Genomic DNA, 15,529 nt, shown 5'->3' on the forward strand with positions numbered 1-15,529 from the left:
TACGATTATAGAACGATGCTTTATTGAGTCTCCTTACTATTAAAAGTTATAAAATAATCATCCAACTATTTATATTTCAAACTTGTAATTTTCTGTTAAAAAATTAGCTACTGTTTGAGTTGAACGTTAACCTGTTGATTGAGATATGATAAAATATGATCTCGGAAACGTTTGAACTGTATTTTGTGGACCGACTCTCCATTTACATTATGTAGTCGAGTCAATGCTTGAAATACTTTATCATCGAGTAAGTGCTTAAAAGCAACGACGGTACTAGTAAATAGTATTAAAATATGATTTAATCATATCCCAACCAATATGTCAACATCGTGCTCAGACGACCATAAATCTTTTAACGAAAAATGAAGAGTTTGAAACATATGATTTATGAATAGTCGGGTGATCATTTTATAATTTTTAATAGTCGAAGGACTCAACAAAACATCGCCCTATAGTTAAAGGGTCATTTTGTAACATTTAATAGTCAATAGACTCAACAAAACACGTCCCATAATCGGTGGACCATTTGTATACTTTACCCTTAAAGTATTAAGGGGAATGGTTTTATTACACTTCCAACTAAACAATGGAGTTCAATGCCCCTACTACTTGTAGTTGGGTTTGGAGTAAGCTTCTCAAGTTGACGGCTAAGCTTATGGACCATTCTGCGGGATACTGGACGCTGCAAGGAGGCTGTCAAGTTAAAGAAGTGTCGAAGGTGTTAAGGAGGCAAGGTAAGGTCCATTGGGCGAGGCTAATTTGGTTTCTCCTTTATATTCCTAGTAATGCTATTATTACTTGGTTTGCTTTGTTTGATAGGCTGCCAACTGGTGATGGGGATAGGTTGTTAAGACGGGGGATGGAGATTGAAGGGGGGTTGTGTTTTTGCGTTGAAGGGCTGGAATGGGGGACCACCTGTTTTTTGAGGTGGTTATTCGAATGAGGTGTGGCAAAGCATTGTGAGATTATATTGGTTGTACTTGATATTCGAACAAGGGTTGGTACTTGGGCGTATGAGGTGTCTTAGGCAATCTCTAAGCTCTAGGGAAAGGCGTTCCTGTCTCTCTTACTCAGGGTTGCTTGGAATGTTTATGTTTGATGTATTTGGAAGGAAAGGAAAAAGAGTCTTTGGAGGGGCTCATAGAAGTGCTGATGACGAAGATTAGGGAGGTCCCTTTGCAGTTTTAAGGGGTGACCATTAAGCTAAACTCTGGATTGTGTAGTGATTGGAATATAGTTTTGGGTAATGCAGTGATTTCTGGTTCTGCAGTTTTAATTCGTCTTATGTAGCATCTTTATTCTACTGTAGCAGCTATCTGCTTTCTTTTGGGTAATAAAATTTTTGCGCCAGTAAAAAAATGAAATGACAGTGGGAATAAATAGGGGACGTGAGGTCCATGTATTACACACCACAGAGCATTAGGAAACCAAAACCAACAAACAAATCGCGTCCTCTATATAATTAATGCACATTTGCCATAAAAGGCACATATAGATTTCGAAATTAAACTAAATTGCCAATCAATCTTCGCATCAAACTGCAAACCATATAAGGGACCTTTACCCAATTTTGGGATTAACCGGAACTGCCTTGTCGTGGTGAAATCTAACCACAATGCATGTTATATTGTCGGCACTCCCGCGTATGAAAGCTGTTTCTGTCAACTTTCTAGCAGCTGTTTCAGGTTCTTCTTCTGCCCCCGGCTAGCGAAACAGCATCCTGCTAACATGCTTTTAATTTATAACAAGCAAACACACAAATCCCCTCGAACATTGAAAGATAACCAATCTAATCTAATATTATTGGGACTCATTGTCAAAATCAAAATGTCCTGAATAACTACCGGTTTATCCTTAGATGTTGCTCATCAATCGAAACGAAGACCAGACACATGGTTGATATACGTGGACAGATAATTTAGTTGCGTCGGAGAGAGGTTTACCTCATTAGGCACTACATCCCATAAATCATCACTAGCAAGCACAAGCAACTCAAACTCTTCATCTATCTCTTTATGCTGAGAAATAAACATTAAGAAATATTAGTATCTCATTAGAAGGGGAAAAAATATACAACTTGAACACAAAACGATATATGAATTGTAGTCTGACCACCATAGATACAGAAACCACGGGACAAAATAGGATGGAGCAAGAAAAAATAGAAGTGATAATGAAGCAAAGCTATTTAACATTGATAGTCGAAACAAAAAGAATAAACAAGCACAATTTTACTTCACCGTTCAGATTTTGACTTATGGTTGTGGTGAATTAAGGATGAAAATAGGATGTTACAATTTTCAATATTTTCATATCAGATGATGCTTTTTCCAAATGAGTCCATACTACCAAGGCCAAAGCAATACAATAAGAGAAAATAATAGCAAAATGAAATGAAATGAGAGCAATTACTAGCTTATTAGCATATGGTTTTGAGATCACCTGAATTTCGGGTTCTGCAACAACATGTTGCTTCAACATGCGATATCCAAAAGCTCGAGACATAGCTAATACACCTCCTACCCTCCAAGTTCCTAACAACATTATCAACAAAATATTTCAATATAAAAATTCAGGAGGAACTTCTGATTTGAGTACCAGATACAAATGAAAATATTTGTTCTGGCTTCAATAAGACAAGCTAGTTCTTTAAACAATTTTACCTGCCCACATAACAACCCCACCAGCATTTTCAATTCTCTACCGTTCATCGCTTCTATTAGGTTTATGATCTTCCGAGAGAAGGATAGCATGAAAAGGTAAAAGAAGTTGATTTTAGAAATCCCCGCTTACAAATTCAAAACTCTCAAACTTCATTATCACGTCATCTATAGTTGATAAAGGAAGAAGTAAAGAAAAATGCTTTCAAAATATGGGGCCCGGCCTTTTTCCCATTTACTGGGTCATTTCCTCAAGCAATATCATTGAACCATTCACATCATCTTCAAGTAATACTAATAATATTTAAAGGCAAAATATGTTGATGCATGTATCAGTGAACTTGAAAGTAACATATTAATACGCAGTTTTTTTTTAAAAAAAAGCATGGAATACCTTCTCCAGCCTTGGATATTATAGTCCTTGAGTCTCAACTGTTGCGAAAGACGGCTATCGGATAGAGCAAAATCGCAACTGATAATTTGAGAAAATAAAAATGAAGATAAAAGAGACACAAAATTTACGTGGAAAACCCCTGAATAATATAGGGTAAAAACCACGGGCAACGGTAGAAGAATTTCACTATGAGAAAATAGGAATTACAACTTCTCTCGATCGACCAAGGAGAAAACAATGATAATTCTCTCTTGATAAAAAAGAGAAAACAACTCTCAAGAAACTCTCTAAATTCTCTCTAGTATTGGAAGAAAGCTAGAATGCTTTGGGATGGTTTTGAAGCTAAATGGATAGGGTATTTATAGCTAAATCTTAAGGACTTAATCTTGTAAATACCCTAAAGTTTAATGATTAAAATGTATAATTTTACCATTTATTATTTCAACAATTTGGTGCCTAACTTGGACCAATTTTCAGCCGCCCAAAGCAGCCCCATATGCTGCCAACCGCCCATGCATTGACATTTCAACAATCTCCCACTTGAAGATTTGATTGGAACAATCATATCTTCACATAATTCTTTCTACCTTGTACCATCATGTTGCTAATGTTTCCGTCAGGCCACAAGAGGATCGGCACCAGGTAAATTTATCAGCGTTGATCGCCTTCGTCATGAAATATGCTATGTTGTCTTTGGTATGAATCTTCTGCATATATATACTGTCCATTCTTCAACTTTTTCACGAATGAAATGGTAATGAACTCGTATGTGCTTTGTCCTTGAATGAAATGCTGGATTCCTTGCTAGATGCAAGGCGCTTTGACTGTCACAAAACAGAGAGACATACTCTTGATTGTGCCCAAACTCCTCCAATAGCATCTTCAACCAAATTACTTCTTTACTGGCTTGTGTAGCTGCTACATATTCTGCCTCTATTGTGGACGTAGCCACAACTGACTGCAATTTTGAAACCCAGCTTACAGCTCCACCAGCAACTTTGAACACATATATCCTGTAGTAGATTTGCTTTTATCCAAATCCCCTGCATAGTCAGAATCGACATACCCATTTATAAGTAAGTTTGATCCTCCGTAATATAATGCAACATTTGAGGTCCCTTTGATGTATCTTAGGATCCTCTTTACAATATTCCAATGCTCTTTGAATGGATTCGCCATGTACCGACTAACCACTCCCACTGCTTGTGCAATGTCTAGTCTTGTGCATATCATAGCGAATATTAAACTTCCCACTGCTGATGCATACGGTACTCGAGACATCTCCATCCTCTCTTCTTCACTGCTAGGACTCATACTGGAGGATAATTTGAAGTTAATAGGAAGAAGGGTAGAATTGGCTTACAATCTTGCATGTTGAATCGTGACAAGATCTTCTTCGAGTAATTCTTTTGTGAAAGACAAATCTTCCTATTACTTCTGTCTCGGTGAATTTGCATCCCCAGAATCTTGTTTACTGATCCCAAATCCTTCATTTCAAATTCCCTAGCCAATTGTGCCTTCAATTCTTCAATATGATCTTTGTTGGGTCATACAACCAATATGTCATCCACATACAACAGTAATATAACAAAATCGTTATCACCATACCTCTTGAAATAAGCACAAGGGTCTGTATTAAGTCTGTTGTATCCAAGGCACATAATAAAGGAATCAAATCTCTTATACCAACATCTCGGCGCCTGCTTTAAACCGTACAGAGATTTGTTCAACCTGCAAACCAAGTTCTTCTTTTCGTCTTCTTCAAAACCTTCAGGCTAGAGCATATAAATCTCTTCTTCAAGATTTCCATGAAGAAAAGTTGTTTTAACATCTAGCTGTTCCAGATGTAAATTCAATGTAGCACACATTGCCAAGACTACTCGAACTGTTGTTAGTCGAACCATAGGAGAAAAAATTTCATTGAAATCAATACCTTCTTTCTGAGCATATCCTTTGACCACCAGTCTTGCACGATACCTCTCCACTTGATCGTCACCATTTCGCTTGATTTTGAAAACCCATTTGTTACCAATTGGCTTCATTCCTTGTGGTAGTGGCACAAGGTCCCATGTATTATTTTTATGAAGGGCTTCAATTTCTTCTTGCATCGCCATCATCCACAGTGAAGCATCTGAGCTGTTTATTACCTCCTGGTATGTTGATGGCTCACCGTCCTCTGTTAAAAGACAGTATGCAATATTACCTTCTATAACATAATCTGAGTGCCAATTGGGACGTCTTCTCACACGATCTGATTGACGAGTTGTTGGAGCTTCAGAACTCTCTGGTTCTTGTTCATCATGTGCTGGTTCCGCTTCAGAAGAATCTCCTTGTTCAACCTCCTTTTCCACATGTATCTGTGTAGTCTCTGACTTTTCAGCGCTATCATCGTCTTCTTTTCTTTTTAGTTTATCCTCTACAAAGATAACATCCCTGGTGATGATCACTTTATGGGCAGTGGGATCCCACAAGCGATACCCCTTTACACCATCAGCATACCCCAAGAATTTGCATTTCCTGGAATTTGGATCGAGCTTTGAAATTTCTTGGGAGTTGTACATCACGTACACAATCCTTCCAAATACATGGAGGTTTGAATAATCAGCTAGTTTACCAGTCCACATCTCCATTGGTGTCTTCAGCTCTATTACAGTTGATGGAGCTCGATTCACCAAAAAACAGGCGGTATTGACTGCTTCTGCCCAGAATGATTTTTCTAGGCCTGCATCCCTCAACATTGCTCTTGTTCTTTCTAACAAGGTTTTGTTCATCCGCTCTACCACTCCATTTTGTTGAGGAGTGTTCGTCACTGTGAACTGTCTTTTAATGCATTCTTTTCTGTAAAAGTCATCAAATTCTTCGCTTGTGTATTATCCTCCATTATCTGTTCTGAAACACTTGATCTTATTTCCAGAATCAAGTTCCACCCGCGCTTTGAAGTTTTTGAAAGTTGAAAACACATCTGACTTCTTTTTAATAGGGTACACCTAACATCTCCTGGAGTAGTCATCAATAAATGAGACAAAGTATTTTTGCTCCGCCAAGTGATGTAACCGGTGCTTGTCATACATTAGAGTGAACCAATTCTAGAACACTTTTACCTCTAGAATTTGATGTGTTGAATTTCAACCGGTGCTGCTTACTTGTTATGCAATGCTCACACAAAGGAAGTAATACATTTGTTAAGCCTGAAAGTAGCTTTTGCTCCACAAGGACTTTCATTCCTTGTTCTGACATGTGTCCAAGTTTCTGATGCCATAGCATTGTCGAATCTAAACTACATGAGGCAACATAGGCTTCTGCTTCTACCAAAGTCTCTCCCTTCAGCATGTACAAGTTTGCAGCTATCTTTTCACCTTTCAGCACCACAAGCGCTCTACGGAACACCTTCATGATTCCTTTCCGTGTTTCAATCTTGCTTGCATTATTATCCAACAATCCGTAGGATAATAAATTTTTCTTCAGGCCTTTCACGTGCCACACATCTCGAACAACTTTAATTGTTCCATCATACATCTTCAATTTGATGGTTCTCACGCCAATGATCTCTAAGGCATGATCATTGCAACTATACGCAGATCCTCCTGAGATAGGTTCATAATGATGGAACCATTCTCTTCTTGAGGTCATGTGATATGTTGCTCCTGAATCAATGAGCCATATATCTGCATATTTCTTTCTACCTTCCACGGTGGTTGACGCTTCGCAGCATAGAACATCTCCATCATCTGAAGTGTTTGCGGTATTGCCTTGTGGATTGGAGTTTTTATTGAGACTCCAATAATCCTTCTTCAAGTGACCCTTCTTTCCACAGTGGTAGCACTTTAAATTCTTCTTGCTCCTCGACTTCGATCTACCATGTTTATGACTGCTGCTTTGGCCACGTTCCGTTGATCTTCCTCTCATCATTGTCAACGCTTCTGATTGTTGCAGATTTACTTGTCTGTCTTCCTTGTTCTTGCGCCGATTTTCTTCTTGTAGAACAACAGCTGTAACGTCATCGAAGACTAGACTGGTGACATTACTGTTTGTCAAGTTGATGATGAGTTGATCATACAAATCCGGTAAACTTTGAAGTAGAAGTTCAACACGTTCTTGTTCTCCTATTTTACAGCTTAAGGATGTAAGATGAGAAAATAAGGTGTTCAGTGTATTTAAGTGCTCCGTCACTGAAGTAGATTCTGACATCCGGAGAGTGTACAATTTCCTCTTAAGGAAAATTTTATTGTGCAACGATGTGGCCTCGTACAATTTGGTGAGATGATCACATATCTCCTTAGCTGTATTCTTCTCCTCGATGCTTGACAATACTTTATCTGCTAATGCTAGATGAAAGCTTGTCATAGCATTCCCGTCCATTTCGATGCATTTGTTGTCATCTGTGAAATCCACCGGCCTTTCATTGATAGCTACTAGACACCGTCTTTCCTCAGGATGGCCTTCATCTTCAATTTCCACAATGAGAAATTTCTCTCATTGAACTTTTCAATATCAAATTTCGTTGCCATAGCTTCTATTTCGGATAGCTCACACTATTTCACTATCGTGAATAGTTCTCTAGAACCGTCAAAGAATGATAATACCTTCTTACTTTTTATGTTGGAGGATTCACCTTTTGGTGGCAACCACAAAGACAATAAGCAGATATTACATACTCAAATCTGGCTCTGATACTAATTGTTGCGAAAGACGGCTATTGGATAGAGCAAAATCGCAACTGATAATTTGAGAAAATAAAAATGAAGATAAAAGAGACACAAAATTTACGTGGAAAACCCCTGAATAATATAGGGTAAAAACCACGGGCAACGGTAGAAGAATTTCACTATGAGAAAATAGGAATTACAACTTCTCTCGATCGACCAAGGAGAAAACAATGATAATTCTCTCTTGATAAAAAAGAGAAAACAACTCTTAAGAAACTCTCTAAATTCTCTCTAGTATTGGAAGAAAGTTAGAATACTTTGGGATGATTTTGAAGCTAAATGGGATAGGGTATTTATAGTTAAATCTTAAGGACTTAATCTTATAAATACCCTAAAGTTTAATGATTAAAATGTGTAATTTTACTTTCAACAATTTGGTGCCTAACTTGGACCAATTTTCAGCCGCCCAAAGCAGCCCCATATGCTGCCAGCCGCCCATGCATTGACATTTCAACACAACGTTGGCAACGTATAGAAAGTTGCCAACCAAAACGGCCGTTGAAGCAGTTGAACCATCATCTCATAAGTATCTCTTTCAGAATCCAAGAAATTTACATCAGTCTGTGAATATGTTTCACCTAGAAGCATATCCAATAAAACCAAAATGAATAAACGAGGATTAAAATGGCTTGATAATCATTTGTGTAGGATACAATCCTATCTCTTGCTTACTCAAAACAAGAGATATGAGAACTTTTAACGCATGGATCCTCTATAGAGGGCTAATAGTAAATGGTATACAATACTTTTTCTGTGTGTTTTTCTTGGGGGGGTGTGAAAGCTAGGATATGCAACATTTTAAAAAAATCCATAAACTGAGAATATCAAAGATCTTGAACACACTTATGGCAAGTTTGGTGTCGCTCATGAACTTTGGATGCTTCATTAGATTCTCAAAAAGATGTTGCTTCAAATACTCAGCAGCATGAGAATCGTCGTGCCCTGGAATTGCAGATAATATTGTTAAATGGGGAGAAACAAAAAACTTCCATTTCAGACATCAAAGGAAATCTTCTTCTTTAGAAACGTTATTCACCATCCAAAAGCACATAACATAATGAAAAATAGTATAAATAGGTTGAAACTTAAAGCATTTGTCAAGAGCCACCATTTAGATGTAAATAAAAGAATGTCGGTCTCATAATGAGTTGTACTCTGTTTTAAATGAAATCACAATAAAACTTAGACATAATTTTAAAATTTATTTGAACCTTGAACTATACAACTCGTGTCACTCTGGTACTCAAAGAATAGCATTTTGCAATCTGGCACCTGAACTTTTATTCCTTCAAGCAAATCATCCCATTTACTAGCTCCATTGGTCAAAATACACACGTGACATACAAGACCAATAATCATTTGACTAGCCATATGTGAAACCTTCTTAAAGCACATGTAATTTGTGGACCTCTAAAAAAGGATCAAGAAAACCGAGGAATTATTTTTTTCTTTTTGAATTCAAAAATTCCCAAAAACACAAAAAGAAAGAAATAAGTGAGGGAACATCCCGAAGAAACCTGAACCTTTCTTCATTCTCTCACAAATTTTCTATGGATGAAATCTCTTCAACAATTAAACAAGCTATGAATTTATGACCGAAATAAAATCTAAATAGTATCTCTCTTTATCGATCACGTAAAACTCAAGAACAAAGAAAACAAGAACCGATTCTAACTCCACAACTCATAGCAAATTGCTAACTTTACCAGCAAACAAGCCTATGGCTTATGCACAAAAACTTTGTTAGCAACCACAGAAAAGAAAGAAGAAATACAGCATCAACACTAAAGCAAAGGATTTCAAAACCCTGACAAATGTCCACACAGCATCCAGGATGGAGTAAGTTAAAGACTGCAAGCACAAACCAACATTGGAAGAGAGAACTAGAAGTCTGGACACCGGAACACTGAAGAGGAGTCAGAACTACATTGAGCCAAATGGCCTCCCTTCTCTCTTCCTTACTCCTTTTTCCCTCTTTTCCTATTTCATTTTTTTTTAATTTTCTTTGTTTTGTAATTTCAAAAAGAAAAAATGATCGGCATTTTGTAGACATGAGCTAATTGATGTAGCATTTAAAGATCAGATAGCACATCCTCATGGGCAGTGTAGGAAAAATTAGCTTTTCAATTATCAGAGTTAACAAATTGTAGGAATTGCTTGACAGAACAAAAGTCGGTGTACCTAATTGTGAATTTCTACCATGAAGCTACCAAAGTGATATAAATGGCATAATTCATATTCAGATGGCCCATAAATGGCCTAGAAACCACAAGCATGCTATCTTTTTAACATATTTAGCTGTATCAAGATTGTGCTAGTGGAAACCTAGATCAGAAGAAAGACTAGTCCCACATTGTGGACTGAGGTCTTCTCCGATCATCACATCAGATGGTACGTCTTCTAATATTCGTCCATAAGCGTTATAGAACAAAGGCAATAATTTTTTAATTTCATAACCTTCCACAAGGCAAGAAATGATAAGAGAATCTAACCAACAAAGATTCCGAACATGCAGACTGTCTTCCATAGTCACTCTCTTTCCCCTAAAACTTGAGTAGCCATAGCTTAATTTTCCATCTTCACTGTCAAATCAGACAAGAAACCTACCATGTAAGTGTGGTTTAAAATCTAATATTGGTTAATATCATCAGTTGTACAAAATTACAACTAACAAAATTTGAATTTCTCTTAAACATCTAAATCAACAAATAGAACAGCATTCATGCACGATAGGCAATAGCTTCTATCCTTTGGACACAAGAAGGCAAGGATTGATGATTGTATGCTAGATGTAGAAATTCAGGTGAGAGGCATGGTTTATGTGAAGAACTTGAAGAGGAGAATACTTATGACAAAGGTGATTCTGGAAAGTAAAGAAATTACAAAGAGAATACAATTGATATTAACAATGATATTACAAGTCCTGCAAGGAAACAAAAGTATTCTTTCTTCTAATCACCCAGTAATTAGGTAATCACCGTATGAAAGTAAAGACAAACAGATCAAATGAACTTACTAAAAGACCCTTTTTAACTTGTTCCAATATGAGACCATGTGCAAATTTAAGAGACTGTACCGATATCAACACATGTAAAATGGACATTGCAAAAATTCTCAGAGTGCACAAATGATCGGTAGCTTATAGTACCAACAACAAAACATCTAGCTTTCAATCATTAGGCAACACATTAATTGAACCAAACCAGCGAAGACATTATCAAATCAGAGTAAATAACTAAACCAGCATACAAACAAAAATAATTTTTACAAAATAAATCATGGACACTTTGTATTGCATATGATAAGAAGTAAAAACAACTATTTAGAACAAGCGAAAAACGGTATTTACCTTTTCCAACCTCCACTAACATATCCGCCATCACCACCTTTTTCAGATATCCTATTAACGATGGGACTCTGGTTTATTGTTGGGCCTGAATCAACCATGATCCTTGCACTCATCCGGAATTTACAGTTGCACAAAAAGGTTAATTCAGCACAAGCATACGAACCCCTTACAGTGCCTTATAGAAGCACCCTTATTTTTCCTATATTCCCAGTTTTAAGCAGGAAAATGTTAATCAACTGAGAGAGCTTCAGATGATATTTATAGAACGAAACTTAATCAACACATTATAATTGCTAAAATGCAGTAAAAGTAACGTATTGAATGCAAAACTTCCCTAAAATTGTTAACTAATATTTAATCAGCACCTAGAAGTACCGGTTAATCCTATCAATTGAACAATCACAATCAGTAGACAACTGCTTCATACCATTTAACGTAGTCCACTTATGGCCTTCAATGTCAGATCTTTAAACCCACGCATAGACAAAGCTAAAAAATTTGGGGATCAAAGCTAAAAAATAATTTGAAAATGGCTTAAATTTATTACTTAATTTTTAAAAGGGCTAAAAAGGCAATATTTCCATTTAGCTAAAGGGCAAGAGGCTTAAATTGAATTGACAATACTTGGAAGTGACTAGAAATGAAAATTGCCCGTTTAACCAAGGGGCCAAGTCCCCTGGCTTCCTCTCTGAACCCACAAGCAATGGTGGGTAACACAAATCAGCATGATACCAAAATCAAAAACAACCAAAGTGTTTTAATTAACAGGGAATTTAAATTGTTCCCCTCTGAACAAAAAGAACCATAAAATTAGTTAACACATTTTTTTTGTTCAGGCAACTGAAGCATAATTAACTCTTACAATTAAGATTGAATAGCTTCAAACAAAAATGAATCATTTCACTTCCAATTTGAATATAATAGTAATATATATTTAAATTAACAAATTTATTATTATTCAAAAGTAGACCTGGACCGATTAGTTCTTCTGTACAGCAGCCTAATATAATGCTAAGGAAAGGTGCTACCGGAAATGTTAATATTTTTTTTAACATTTCCGGTAGAATGTTACCTAAAATGTTATTTTTTCTACCAGAAATGTTAATTTCGCTACCTAAAATGAATATTTCCGATAGAAAAAATAACATTTTAAGTAGCGCCTGATATTAATATTTTCGGTTAAAAAAATAACATTTTAAGTAGTGTTCTACCGAAAATGTTAAAAATATTAATATTTTCAGTAACGCATTTTCTTAGCCTTATATTAGGCTATCTTTCCTTAGACATCATTGACCTGGACCCGATACGATTACACAACATAATACACACATGATACCAAAAAAAAGCAATTAAAACGCCGCAGGAAAATAATAGCAATACAATGCAAATACAAGAATATCTCAAAACTTAAACATATAACACAAACTATAGAATAAGTGTCCAAACTATAACGTTTTTCACAAATAGGTGCCTACAATATTTTTTGAATTATCCCAGTGCCTAACGTTACAAACGTTACCACTTTAGCTGTACGAACCATAAACGCCATTAATTTTCTCCGTTAAGTGAAACGTGTCATATTCTCTAATAATTTTAAAATTTTTATTTAAAATTAAAAAAATTAAAATTATATATTTAAAAAACACACAAAAATTTCAAGATAGCCTTACAACTTTGAAAACCTTCGCCGCCGTTCTTTGTCATTGACGAAGTTCCACCCGACCTCACTTATCTGACGATCAATACCCTTATGAAATCACGATCGATTGACGGTTAATCGACATTTTGTACCCCATGAACCCTATGAAAATCGCGATTCTGACGGTCAATCGACGAAAACCACGATGACGTATAACTAGGAGAATGACAAGGATTAAGTTGCGACAATGGTCGTAGTTGAAAAAGACGGTGGATGATTAGAGTTAGGATTTAGATTTTTATGAATTTGAGTTTTTCTTTTGTAATTAAGAGAAATTGGGAATTTTTTTTATAAATATAATCATATTTTTAATTAAAAAATAAAAATTACACAGAAAAACTAACGGAAGTTACGGCCTGAACACTTGTAGTAAGTTTGTAACATTAGACACCGGTAACATTTAAAAAATATTGTAGGCACTTAAACGGTATAATTTGGATTATTATTTTATAATTAAGCCGAAAATATATGGAAGTATATGTGTCGCGATCGTCTTTCGGTTGCTTCCGGAATTGGGCTTCGACTTAAATTGATTGGGTTAGAGTCGCCACCGACCATTTTAAAACGAATTTAGGTGGGTCGGACACCGTCTTACCTGATCTACGTTGTACCAGAATCGTGTCAGGCTCGGGAGTCGGTTATGGTCAAGGAAGGATTAACACCCTTGCACCGCCCTTTCGGTACCAATTAATTTTTCAGTTGTCTTTAATTGCGAAAAATGAAAATTAAAATGAAAATTTAAAAACTCGATTCAAATTACTTACCTTTGATTTGGTTGGAATTCTTCTAAAAAAAGTCAAAAATATTAGACAATAAATGATAAATAAATGTTAAATAAATGAAAGAAAAAAAGATAAAATAAGAAAAATAACATAAAAATATTTAATGAATCAACTTGTGACCTCCAATTGCCTCAACTTCCCTAACAACGTGCAACTGGCTGCGGTTTGTTGTGCTCTTGAATGCCATTCGCTCGAGCAAGATTCCACCGTGAGCAGGGTCACGGAAATGGCCAATATTTACAATCCACACCAATACACAAATTCCAGCGATAGCCTTAGCAAAAAATGTACCAAATTCATCCCATTTCTGTTTCAAGGGTGTCACTTTATCATCTGTTCGCAACATTGAATCACGAATGCTGCCCATAGCAGTGTTTGCACCAACCCCAACGACAACAACTCTTGCCCATTGCGCAGCACAGTTGCGATATCAACTTGGTAGGCACGTAACTCCTCAAGTGCTTTTTCAGCATTTGTTTCTGTAATTACTCTTACTGCAGCATTGACAAATAATATCAGGAGGATAACAGAAGGCTCCAAAAATACAGTTAAGCCCGTCTCTCCATTAATCAGAGCCAAAATGAATCAAATAAGTGCTTTCGTCGAGTCTACTCTAAAGAAATCCAAAACCTTGAAAACAGAACTAGCATAGGCATCCTCCACTGAGGATCGGAGATGAAAGCTTTGTCAGTGTATTTTTGCGATTGGGCTTGTCCGTTTTCTTTATTAATTCTATAAATTTAAAAAGAAAAATGTTTCACTTCGGTTCAGAATCGGAGGCTCGAGATTTACACTTTTCAACTATGCGTGCCCCCCCAAAGACTAAACCCGAGAATTAGCAACAGCCTGCATTGAGTCGCACTTCAGCAGCAAGTTTCTTCTCAAATCCAATAGCCATTAATTCTTTCAATTTGTCAAGATTCACAGCTTTCTTCAATGGCGTTACTCCATATTGCTTTAGCTCCATGATTTCCTCTTTGTACCTGATATCATCCTCTCGCTTTTGTACTCTCTTTGCTTTTTCCTCAAAAAGAAAATCAATAGCTCTCTCAATATCTTGATTGTTCAATCATAATGCCCTCATTACATCACGTTCCTTAAATCTCATACTCATAACATGAGATAAGGCTTCGTCAGGCACTCGTAACTTTGAGAATTTTGCGTGTGCACTGAGTCGTACTTCATCAAGGAAAGCAGAACATTCGCCTTATAGATGAAATTCGTTGAGTGAGATCGATCCCAACTCACTTGCATACCCACAGTTGGCTTCCAACAAGGGACAAGGAGGAATCAAGGTACCTACCAATGTGATTCTTTTGGTTTTGGATTTCCAGGTGAGAAAACTTTTGGTGATTTTGGACGGGTTAAGGCAAAGGGATTACAGAAGGGAAACAAGGGTTTGTTGTCGAGGATTCCATTATTGTTGTTGATGATCAGCTTGAACTCCCCCCCTTATAAATGAAATCCGTGGTGTTTTATAAGGAGAAAAAAGAGAGAAAAACAAGGAACCATATGTGAGTTTAGTTAAGACGTGGAGGTGGTGGGTAGTTGTTTAGTAGGTAGATAATAGTGTGGTAGTGGTGAGATAATGGTGGGTGTTGGATTAGGGCCTACAAAAGTAAAAAATAATTAATAATAATAATAATAAATAAATAATATAGTATAATATAATATAATAAAAAAATTTGTAGACCCGGACAAAAACAGGTGTCTACAGTTGCCCCTCTTTGCACATTTTTGTGTTAGCAAGAATAGGGCAAAGATGAAAAAGACAACAAGTTTTTGTCCGGTCCTCTCAAATGTGATTGGGTTCCTGGAATTGGGCTTTGTCTTCTTTTGATTTAAAGATTTCGGCTTGAAAATTCTTCAAAAAAGTAGTTGAAATCGAACTCATCAGTTTTTGTTGACAGATAGCCCTTCTCGCCTTGAGCTATGCTGT

The 15,529-nt window shown here is 36.5% G+C and overlaps 1 pseudogene; it reads right to left on the bottom strand.

The window, feature by feature from the left end:
• Window positions 1–1,525: 1,525 nt before the first annotated feature.
• On the bottom strand, window positions 1,526–14,557 carry LOC120140010 (annotated as a pseudogene).
• Between the last annotated feature and the right edge of the window lie 972 nt (window positions 14,558–15,529).

This window comes from Hibiscus syriacus, unplaced genomic scaffold, assembly GCF_006381635.1.
Source record: "Hibiscus syriacus cultivar Baekdansim isolate YM2019G1 unplaced genomic scaffold, ASM638163v2 tig00110777_pilon, whole genome shotgun sequence".
In the NCBI taxonomy this organism is placed as follows: Eukaryota; Viridiplantae; Streptophyta; class Magnoliopsida; order Malvales; family Malvaceae; genus Hibiscus; species Hibiscus syriacus.